The sequence below is a fragment of the Apodemus sylvaticus genome, chromosome X, assembly GCF_947179515.1.
Source record: "Apodemus sylvaticus chromosome X, mApoSyl1.1, whole genome shotgun sequence".
Taxonomy (NCBI): domain Eukaryota; kingdom Metazoa; phylum Chordata; class Mammalia; order Rodentia; family Muridae; genus Apodemus; species Apodemus sylvaticus.
Genome location: NC_067495.1, coordinates 698,761 through 710,936, shown reverse-complemented (window position 1 = coordinate 710,936; position 12,176 = coordinate 698,761).

Sequence of the window (12,176 nt, the reverse complement as noted above, 5' to 3'; positions counted from 1 at the left end):
AAGGGGGTCATTTCCCTAATTTCTTTCTCAGCCTGCTTATCCTTTGAGTATAGGAAGGCCACTGATTTGCTTGAGTTGATTTTGTAACCTGCCACTTTGCTGAAGTTGTTTATCAGCTGTAGGAGCTCTCTAGTGGAGTTCTTTGGGTCACTTAGGTAGATGATCATGTCGTCTGCAAATAATGATAGTTTGACTTCCTCCTTTCCAATTTGTATCCCTTTGACCTCCTTATGTTGTCGAATTGCCCGAGCTAGTACCTCAAGTACAATATTGAAAAGATAAGGAGAAAGGGGGCAGCCTTGTCTGGTCCCTGATTTCAGTGGGATTGCTTCAAGTTTCTCTCCGTTTAGTTTGATGCTGGCTACCGGTTTGCTGTATATTGCTTTTACTATGTTTAGGTATGGGCCTTGAATTCCTGTTCTCTCCAAGACTTTAAGCATGAAAGGATGCTGAATTTTGTCAAATGCTTTTTCAGCATCCAATGAAATGACCATGTGGTTTTGTTCTTTGAGTTTGTTTATGTAGTGGATTGTATTGATGGATTTCCGTATATTGAACCAACCCTGCATTCCCGGGATAAAGCCTACTTGATCATGGTGGATGATCGTTTTGATGTGTTCTTGGATTCGGTTGGCAAGAATTTTGTTGAGTATTTTTGCATCGATGTTCATAAGGGAAATTGGTCTGAAGTTCTCTTTCTTTGTTGGATCTTTGTGTGGCTTTGGTATCAGCGTAATTGTGGCTTCGTAGAAGGAATTGGGTAGTGTTCCTTCTGTTTCTATTTTGTGGAATAGTTTGAAGAGTATTGGTGTTAACTCTTCTTTGAAGGTCTGGTAGAATTCTGCACTGAAACCATCTGGTCCTGTGCTTTTTTTGGTTGGAAGACTTTCTATGACTCCTTCTATTTCTTTAGGCTTTATGGGACTGTTTAGATGGTCTAGTTGGTCCTGATTTAATTTTGGTATTTGGTATCTGTCAAGGAAATTGTCCATTTCCTCCAGATTTTCCAGTTGTGTTGAGTACAGGCTCTTGTAGTAGGATCTGATGATTTTTTGGATTTCCTCAGTTTCCGTTGTTATGTCTCCCTTTTCATTTCTAAGTTTGTTAATTTGGATACTTTCTCTGTGCCCTTTGGTCAGTCTGGCTAAGGGTTTATCTATCTTGTTGATTTTCTCAAAGAACCAGCTCCTAGTTTTGTTGATTTTTTGTATGGTTCTCTTTGTTTCTACTTGATTGATTTCGGCCCTGAGTTTGATGATTTCCTGCCTTCTACTCCTCCTGGGTGAAATAGTTTCTTTTTGTTCTAGGGCTTTCAGGTGTGTCATTAAGTTGGTAATGTATGCTCTCTCCATTTTCTTTTTGGAGGCACTCAGGGCTATGAGTTTTCCTCTTAGCACTGCTTTCATTGTGTCCCATAGATTTGGGTATGTTGTGTTTTCATTTTCATTGTGTTCTAAAAAGTCTTTAATTTCTTTCTTTATTTCTTCCTTGACCAAGGTGTCATTGAGTAGAGTATTGTTCAATTTCCACGTGTATGTGGGTTTTCTGTTGTTTCTGTTGCTATTGAAGACCACTTTTATTCCATAGTGATCAGATAGGAGGCATGGGATTAGTTCTATCTTTTTATATTTGTTGAGGTCTGTCTTGTGACCAATTATATGGTCGATTTTGGAGAAGGTACCATGAGGTGCTGAGAAAAAGGTATATTCTTTTGTTTTAGGATAGAATGTTCTATATATATCAGTTAAATCTAATTGGTCCAAAGCTTCAATTAGTTTCATTGTGTCCTTGTTTAGTTTCTGTTTTCCTGATCGGTCCATTGAGGAAAGTGCAGTGTTGAAGTCACCCACAATTATTGTGTTAGGTGCAATGTGTGCTTTGAGTTTTAATAAAGTTTCTTTTATGAAAGAGGGTGCCCTTGCATTTGGAGCATAGATGTTCAGGATTGAGAGTTCTTCTTGTTGTATTTTTCCTTTGACCAGCAAGAAGTGTCCCTCAGAGTCTCTTTTGATGACTTTGGGTTGAAAGTCAATTTTATCTGATATTAAAATGGCTACTCCAGCTTGTTTCCTGAGACCATTTGCTTGTAAAATTGTCTTCCAGCCTTTTACTCTAAGGTAGTGTTTGTCTTTGACCCTGAGGTGTGTTTCCTGTAAGCAGCAAAATGTAGGGTCCTGTTTACGTATCCAGTCAGTTAGTCTGTGTCTTTTTATTGGGGCATTGAGTCCATTGATGTTAAGAGATATTAAGGAATAGTGATTGTTACTTCCTATCATTTTTGACGTTATTTTTTAAATTTGATTGCTTAACTTCTTTTGGGTTTGATGAAAGGTTACTATCTTGCTTTTTTCAGGGTGGAGTTTCCCTCCTTGTATTGGTGTTGTCCTCCTATTATCCTTTTTAGGGCTGGGTTTGTGGATAGATATTGGGTGAACTTGGTTTTGTTGTGAAATATCTTAGTTTCTCCATCTATGGTGATTGAGAGTTTTGCTGGATATAGTAGTTTTGGTTGGCATTTGTGTTCTCTTAGAGTCTGCATGAGATCTGCCCAGGACCTTCTAGCCTTCATAGTCTCAGGTGAAAAGTCTGCTGTGATTCTGATAGGTCTTCCTTTATATGTTACTTGGCCTTTTTCTCTTACTGCCTTTAGTATTCTTTCTTTGTTTAGAACATTTGGTGTTTTGATTATTATGTGACGGGAAGTATTTCTGTTCTGGTCCAGTCTGTTTGGAGTTCTGTAGGCTTCTTGTATATTCATGGGCATCTCTCTCTTTAGGTTAGGGAAGTTTTCTTCCATAATTTTATTGAAGATATTTGCTGGCCCTTTAAGTTGTAAATCTTCACTCTCATCTATGCCTATAATCCTTAGGTTTGGTCTTCTCATTGTGTCCTGGATTTCCTGGATATTTTGGGTTACAAGCTTTTTGCACTTTGCATTTTCTTTAACTGTTGAGTCCATGGTTTCTATGGAATCTTCAGCATCTGAGATTCTTTCTTCTATCTCTTGTATTCTGTTGTTGATATTTGCATCTCTGTCCCCTGATTTCTTCCCAAGGCTTTCTATCTCCAAAGTTGTCTCCCTTTGAGTTTTCTTAGTTGTTTCTACTTCTGATTTTAGATCCTGGATGGTTTTGCTTAGCTCCTTCCCTTGCATGTTTGTGTTTTCCTGTAATTCTTTAAGAGATTTTTGTGTTTCCTCTTTCATGAGCTCAGCCTGTTGACCAAAGTTCTCCTGTATTTCTTTAAGAGATTTTTGTGTTTCGTCTTTCATGACCTCAGCCTGTTGAGCAAAGTTCTCCTGTATTTCTTTAAGTGTTTTTTGCATTTCCTCCTTGTTGGCTTTTGTATTCTCCTGGATTTCTTTCAATGATTTTTGTGTTTCCCTTGCAAGGGCTTCTAACTTTTGATCCATTTTCTCCTGAATGTCCTTCATGTGTTCCTGTACCAGCATCATGACCAGTGATTTTAAATCCAAATCTTGTTTTACTGGTGTGATGGGGTATCCAGGACTTGCTGGTAGAGGAGAATTTGGTTCAGATGTTGCCATATTGCCTTGATTTCTGTTAGTGACGTTTCTGCGTTTGCCTTTTGCCATCTAGCTCTCACTGGTGTTACTTGGTCTTGTCAGTGCTGGACTCACCAGTGCAAGCTGCCCCTTCCCCGTTGGCCTCTGGTGCACAGCTTACACTCTGCACTGCCTATAGACAGGGTGCTGTTGTCCAGGCTGTTCAGATCCCGAAGCAGGCACCTGAAGGCTCCCGCTGGGGCCCGCAGGATTTATTGGAGCACACCGACTTCTCCCAGCTGGCCGCCCGGAAGCCCCCACTAGCCTCTTGAGGGACCTGGAGATGTGGCGGCCACCCAGGCTCATCTGAAGCGGAGAGAGTTGAGCTGGGGGCTTCTGCCTGAGGCCTTGCCCCAGATTGTGTCTGTGGGCCAGGTGGAACCCGTGTGCACCCCCAGGGAGCTCCGAAGGTGAATGTTGCTGTGACCTCCCCTGTGCTCCGCTCACTCCGCTGGGCAGCCGATTTCCCCAACCGGGCTGGCGCACACTAGGTTAGCCTTGTCGCCTGGGCCCTGAGTCCAGGCAAACGCCTGGGAGGCCAAGGTCCGAGCAAAGTTCCCCTAGGGCTATGTCTGTTATTTGGGTCCGCCAGGTGACCCGGATGGCGGGCGTGCGCGTCCGCGCTCCCCGAAAGCACCGGGAGAGTCTGTTGTGCTAATAACCTCCTGGGCGGGTTGACACACAGATGGCCCACCAAGCCGCCCAGTTCTTGGGGTCAGTCCTGTGCCTTTTGGGGCCTAGACCCCCGTTTTGTTAGCCTCAGGCTACGCTTGTTAGCAGTCTCTGCCCTCCCGAGCACTCTGGCTCCTGTAGGCAAAATGGCGGCGCGTGCACCGGCCAGGGCAAAAAAAAAAAACTCCTGGCTGGGTTGGCGCCCCGATGGCCACTCGAACAGCCCAAGGCCTGGGTGCAGGCCAACGCCCATCTGGCTCAGACCCCTGCGGTGTTGGGCCTAGGATTATGTTTGTGTACCTCAGTCTGACCGATCTCTGGAGCCCGAAATCAAGATGGCGGTGAGTCTCTCCTGACTGGCGGGCTGAAGTTTCCCTCCTTATATTGGTGTTTTCCTCCTATTATCCTTTGTAGGGCTGGGTTTGTGGATAGATATTGGGTAAACTTGGTTTTGTCATGGAATATCCTAGTTTCTCCATCTATGGTGATTGAGAGTTTTGCTGGATATAGTAGTTTTGGCTGGCATTTGTGTTCTCTTAGAGTCTGCATGAGATCAGCCCAGGATCTTCTAGCCTTCATAGTCTCAGGTGAAAAGTCTGCTGTGATTCTGATAGGTCTTCCTTTATATGTTACTTGGCCTTTTTCTCTTACTGCCTTTAATATTCTTTCTTTGTTTAGTACATTTGGTGTTTTGATTATTATGTGACGGGAAGCATTTCTGTTCTGGTCCAGTCTGTTTGGAGTTCTGTAGGCTTCTTGTATATTCATGGACATCTCTCTCTTTAGGTTAGGGAAATTTTCTTCCATAATTTTATTGAAGATATTTTCTGGCCCTTTAAGTTGTAAATCTTCACTCTCATCTATGCCTATAATCCTTAGGTTTGGTCTTCTCATTGTGTCCTGGATTTCCTGGATATTTTGAGTTACAAACTTTTTGCTTTTTGCATTTTCTTTAACTGTTGAGTCCATGGTTTCTATGGTATCTTCAGCATCTGAGATTCTTTCTTCTATCTCTTGTATTCTGTTGTTGATATTTGCATCTATGTCCCCTGATTTCTTCCCAAGGCTTTCTATCTCCAAGGTTGTCTCCCTTTGAGTTTTCTTAGTTGTTTCTACTTCTGATTTTAGATCCTGGATGGTTTTGCTTAGCTCCTTCACTTGCTTGTTTGTGCTTTCCTGTAATTCTTTAAGAGATTTTTGTGTTTCCTCTTTCATGACCTCAGCCTGTTGACCAAAGTTCTCCTGTATTTCTTTAAGTGTTTTTTGTGTTTCCTCATTATTGGCTTTTGTATTCTCCTGGATTTCTTTCAATGATTTTTGTTTTTCCCTTGCAAGGGCTTCTAACTTTTGATCCATTTTCTCCTGAATTTTTTAAAGTATGTCCTTCATGTGTTCCTGTACCAGCATCATGACCAGTGATTTTAAATCCAAATCTTGTTTTACTGGTGTGATGGGGTATCCAGGACATGCTGGTAAAGGAGAATTGGGTTCAGATGTTGCCATATTGCCTTGATTTCTGTTAGCGACGTTCCTGTGTCTCCCTTTTGCCATCTAGTTCTCACTGGTGTTAGTTGGTGTTGTCAATGCTGGACTCACCAGTGCAAGCTGCCCCTTCCCAGGTGGCCTCTGGTGCACAGCTTACCTCCTGCACTGCCTGGAGACAGGTTGTTCAGACCCCGAAGCAGACACCTGAAGGCTCCTGTTGGGGCCTGCTGGATTCACCAGAGCACACCGACTTCTCCCCGCTGGCCGCTCGGAAGCCCCACTTGCCTCTTTCAGGACCTGGAGATGTGGTGTTGCTGCTCAGGCTGATCTGGATCCGGAAGCGGAGAGGTCTGAAGGCTACCGCCAGAGGCCTCAGGGACCACAGAGAATTATAAAGTAAGAGTTGAGTTTTCTAGTGCTAATAAAGCACAGATATTGATAAGCTAAATTACAGAAAGATAGAGTTAAGTTCCCTCAGCCTTTAATGAAACATAGAGCAGTAATAATGAGATAAGGTTTTTAGCACAGAGTAATATGAAACCATTAAGTCTCAAGAACTTGATGAAGTGCAGAACAACAAGAGTTACATACTAAAATGTAGCATAGACGGTTATAGAGAAAAGAAGCCAGAGGTTTTAAGCCACAGGTTACGCAAACAACAACAACAACAACAACAACAACAACAACAACAACAAAAAGTTCAGATTTTTAGAAGCAGCAACTTCAGCACACAGCATAGAGTTAACACAGAGAGTTAAAAGTCTGGAGATCTTTCGATCTGTGTGCCCTTCGCCTACACCAGGCAGAGGCTTTCAGCAAAATGTTACCCATAAGGATCTTAAACTCACCCTAAAAATAAGAAAAAAAGAAAAAAGAAGAAAAGAAAAAAGTCATTGGTGGACTTCCTGCTCTTCCAGAGGACCTAAGTTTGGTTTCCCAATACCTGAGTTGGGTAGCTCACAACTATTCTGTCCTCCAGAGGTTCTGACACATTTATCCTTTGCAGTTACTTGCACTCACAAGCACATAGATACACAGACATACACACACACACACACACACACACACACACACACACACAGACACACAGACACACAGACAAACACACACATATGTGCCCACATTTAAAAATAATAATCTTTAAAAGGTGTTTTTGCTTTTGTTTTTGTTATTTGGTTTTCCTGCATGATCTATTGCCAAAGAAAAAAATCCTGATAATAATACAGAATGAAAAGAACCAGCTCTGGCTGGTCTGGAATTTGCTAATAGTTAACCTGGCCTCAATCTCACAGAAATCTGACTCCCTCTGCCTTTGAAACTGAACTTCTGGGATTAAAGTTATCCACCCTCACAGATTGTGAACGTTCTCTGATTTTTTGAATGCTGGTACATTTCATATTTGTTAAGACTTAATTTGTAGTTGAAAAGATGTGCTATTTAAAAGGATGTCCCAAAGGTTGTGAAGAAAAAAACATATTCTGCAACTTTTGGATAAAATTTTCTGCAGTAATCTATTAAATTAATTTGACCATATTATCAAGATTTTTTGTTGATTTTCTAGTCTGGATTGTCAATCAGTCAATGAGTGTGGAGTTCTAAAGTCACTCACTGCTACTGTATTTGCTCCTGTCTATCCCATTGTGTCCAGTGGTGTAGTGTTGCTGCTTTTTTATGAAATAAGGTATAAATACACTTGGTAAATATGTTTATAATTATTATATGTCCTTGACTAACTTTTCCCTTTATTAATATGTACTTAGTAATTTCTTTATCCAACCTAATTTGAGCTTGGAGTTAGTTTTGCGATTCAAAGCTCTTACAATATAAACTTCCATTTTTTTTCTTTTAGTTTGTGAATGTCTTTGCCAGTGTGGTGAATTTCTTGGAAATTGCTCACAGTTGGATCTTAGTTTTTAATCTCATTAGATGGTACTCATTAGTTAAGATCATTCAGATTTAGTATTATTATTGGAAAGTGTGTGCTTGTTTCTTCTTTATCTTAGAAATTTTCTAGTTTATATTACTGAATAATATTTGTTGGTTTCCTAATTCCATATATTCTTCTATTGACATGCATTTGGTCCTGAGTTCACAGGCTTATGTATCTTTCTGTTCTGTGTACAACATTCCTTTAAATGTCTAGCAATTCTGGATTAGAGGTTACAGATTCCTTTACTTTATACCTATCACAAATGTCTTCATTTGTTCCTTAATTTTAAAGCTAACTTTTCTGGACAAGCTATATTATTTGGCAATTAGTTTAAGGTCTTGCAATACTTTGGTCCATGCTCTCCCAGCCTTTGGGTTTTCTGATGAGATGTTTGCTATTATGCCTTTGTGAGTTACTTGGCTCCTCTCTTTCAGCTTTCAGTATTCTTTGTTATTTTGTTTGACATTTTAAACATAACATAGAATGTCTATTTTGGGTTCTAGATTCCTCTTGTACTTGGATGTTCATTTCTTTCTTATTATTTAAAACCTTTTCTTATAAATGTCATTGAAATTTGAAATCAGTTTTAAATCCCTTTACAGTCTGTTTATTGGTTCTCCATTCTGCACTGGAAATTTATAGGTTTGTTCTTATGCCTCAGATGGCTTAAATGTGGTTAGGTATTACAGTGCTACACCCCCTTTTCCTACCCACATATAATAATCTTGTCTTCAAACCACTGATATTCCTTCATCTACCTGGTCAACTATATAAGTGATGGTTTAATATTAGTGGTTCTCATCCTGTGGGCCATGACTCCTTTGTGATAAAGCAATCATTTCACAGGAGTCACATTTCAGATACCGAACATACTACATTCTAGTTTATAACAATGGCAAACTTACAGTTATGAAGTAACAACAAAAATTATTATAAGACTGGGGGTTGCTACAACATGAGTAATTGTATTAAAGGATCACAGCATTAGCAAAGTTGAGAATCACTGGATATTTTTATTTGGTTTATTGAGCTTTTATTTTTGTACATTTTTTTCTACTTCTTTCATCTGTTCGAATCCTCTTGCAGGTCTCTGATCAGATTTTAAAAGTGCCCTTTGTAGTAATATTAAATATCCCTGCCTGGGGTTTCTAACCCATCTGCGGTTATTGAGTTCCAGGAAGAAAGACACAAACACACACACATACACACACACACACACACACACACACACACACACACGCACACAGACATACACACACACAAACACACACACAGCCTTTATATATATATTTTTAATGTGCCTTAGGGAGGACAATATCAGGGCAACTGCCTACTCTCCATGCTGTTAGAATTTACCTTCCTAATCATAACCCAAGCTATTACTATGTTTCATCTGGGCTGCTCTTAGCTCCACATGGCCATGTTTTTATGGCTCAGCTAATGCTTGGTGGCTCTCTTTTCTCCTCCCCTTCTATTCCATGGTGTCTTTTTCCTGCCTCTTCTCTCCTCCTGGTGCTCTCTCTCCATCTCTATCTCCTTATCCCAGACTGTCAGGGGCTTTATCCACCAATGAGAATTAGCTTGGAGGCAGGATCCCAGGGGCTATGTGTAGATGTCTTAGAGGCCTGCACTTAGCATTACAATAGACAGTAACAGACAAAAACTCAACACTTAATTTTTCCCCTCTGGCACTTTAAGCAGTTCCGTGTCTTTGAATTAGTCATTGAAGGGGTATAAACTTGGGGAGGAAACCTGTGTCCCTGCTTTTGCCATTTCTTTTGTTGCTATGTCAGAATTTGGTTTTTTGATTTGGTATTTACTGAAAGTTATCTTTTGTTTTTTTGTTTCTTTGTTTATTTGTTTTGGCGTTTTGAGACAGGGTATCTCTGTATAGCCCTGGCTGTCCTAGAACTCACTTTGTAAACCAGGCAAAGTTATCTTAAAGAAAATAAGTTACCATGTTTTAGCAAAATTAAAAACAAAACAAAAATGAAACCACACTTCCCATCTCTTCCTATTACTAGTAAGAACAAGATGGGGGAGGTGGTGTCCAGCACAGCGCATATGTCTCACAATGTATAAGCCTGAGCACATAAATTCAATCCCTGAGAGAAAAAAAGAATGACCTTCTGAAAGGTATAGGTGCCTTTCTGATAGCCAAAGGTCTGCCATGGCACCTGTGTGTGTGTATGTGTGTGCGTGTGCCTGCAAGTACACTGTCCCCTGTCCCCATCAGATTTTTTTTTTTGTTTGTTTTTAAACCAGGGTCTAAAGAAATGGACTTGCAGGGAGTGGGGACCAGAAAAGGGGAAAGGGGAAATCATTTGCAATGTAAATAAAAAATATATCAATAAAAAAATGCTAAAAAAAGAGGAAAAAAAGATACAAGCAAGATCTAAAAAAAAAAAAAAAAAAAAAAGAAATTGTGTCTAATAGGAACTGGTCCAGAAACAGAAAGCACGTTTCTATGAAGCAGACATAATTACACAAAATCATGAGTTTACTTTTATATTCTGAAATTTAACAAACCACTGTCAAAAGTGAGGTGCTTTATGAATCAGACAAAATAAAACCATAATATTCCAATATATTTCTTAAAAATGTGTTTGTGTGTGTGTGTGTGATTGTGTGTGTGTGTGTGTGTGTGTGTGTGTGTGTATTAGATAGATAGTAATTTGATTAGTAGATAGGAAGGTTATACATATACTCTTCTATGAAGCTAAAAAATGCATGGAAAACAAGGAGAAATAAGGTAGATAAAAACATTTATATCTATGCATTAACTGAGAGGTAAATAACTTTGAAAGCATCACATGTGTTTTACCAAGTGAAAAAGAAAAAAACTTTTTGACTATACTAGTAACATGTTTAAATTTAATGATAAAAATTCACATGACTCAAACACTATACTTCACTAAAAGTACTTTGATAGTCTTATAATTCTTAAAAATACAGACAATTCAAATAAAATTCTTTTTTAAAAAGATGTATTTATTTATTATATGTAAGAACACTGTAGCTGCCTTCAGACACTCCAGAAGAGGGTGTCAGATCTCATTATGGATGGTTGTGAGCCACCATGTGGTTGTTGGGAATTGAAATCAGGACCTTCGGAAGAGCAGTCAGTGCTCTTAACTGCTGAGCCATGTCAACAGACCATCAAATAAAATACTAATAAACAAAATTAAAAATGTAAAAGCAAAGGTTTCCTATGAAGAGGAGGTGGTATTAATGGGGCATTTGAATATTGGTTCCTAGTTTGTGACACCAGGTGGGTAGGATTAGAAGGTATGGCCTTGCTGGAGGAAGTATGTCTCTTGGGTGGGCTTTGAGGTTTTAAAAGCTCCCTGTCATCATAATCTCAAAGTTAAGGTTTTCTCTCTCATCTATCTGCTGCTCCCCTTCTACTTTCTGGCTCCTCTTTATGGTTGGAGGTGGGTGCTTTCAGTTTTTCCTGCTAACATGCCTGTCTACTGCCATGTAGTGATATATTCTTATCCTTCTAGATCCACAATCCCAAAACAAACCCTTCTTTTTATAAGTTGCATTGGTTGTGACAAGACAGTAGTTAATGTCATTATTTATAGTCAATCACAATAAATGGAAATTTAACTTCAAAATTACATTAAATAAATAAAATAAATTACATATATACAATGTTAGCTAAAAACTGACAACTCATTTTCCCAGACCAAAAACAAAGAACTCAAATAAAAAATAAATGGGAGGGCAACTCAATAATCAGGTAACAAAACCAAATACTGAAGGTTGGTTTTTTGTTTTGTTTTGTTTTCGAGACAGGGTTTCTCTGTGTAGCCATGAGTGTCCTGGAACTCACTCTGTAGACCAGGCTTGCCTGGAACTCAGAAATCTGCTTGCCTCTGCCTCCCAAATGCTGGGATTAAAGGTGTGCACCAGAACTTCCCGGCTACTGAAGGGTTTCTTTGCTCTCTTTTCAAGACACTAATCCAAAAACCTAAATGGTTACATATCCTCATATTTAACATTAAAATAGGAACGCATGCTTATAAAACGTGTAGTGTGCTAGAGTTTGTGTAATTTTAAGATAATTATTTTAATGATTAATACTGATGAAGCTGTGAAAGGAAGCTCATAAACCACTAAGTGACTGTAGACAAATCAGTTAACCTCACTGGACATGAATTATAAATGAACATGGTACACAGGAAGTGCTAATGCCTTCTCACCCAACGGTTAGGAAGAATTTTCAGAATTTAAAAGGACCATGTGTATCCAAGAATTACAGTATAGAGACTAAGACAGGAAATGCTTACCTGAAGGTTTAGATTAATTTTTACCAAATATGAAAAAAAATACAGAAGAACATCTAAGACATCCTTCAATTACATACCTAATTGTTGTAAGACAGTTGTTTTTACTTGTGCAAAAAGGCTTTCTGTCTGCAAAAAGTTGCTCATAAGCTTCTTTTGCAGAATGATACTTCCTCTAAAGAGCAGATAAAGAAATTTAGAAAAATAAAACAAATATAAAAGTATTCCAATA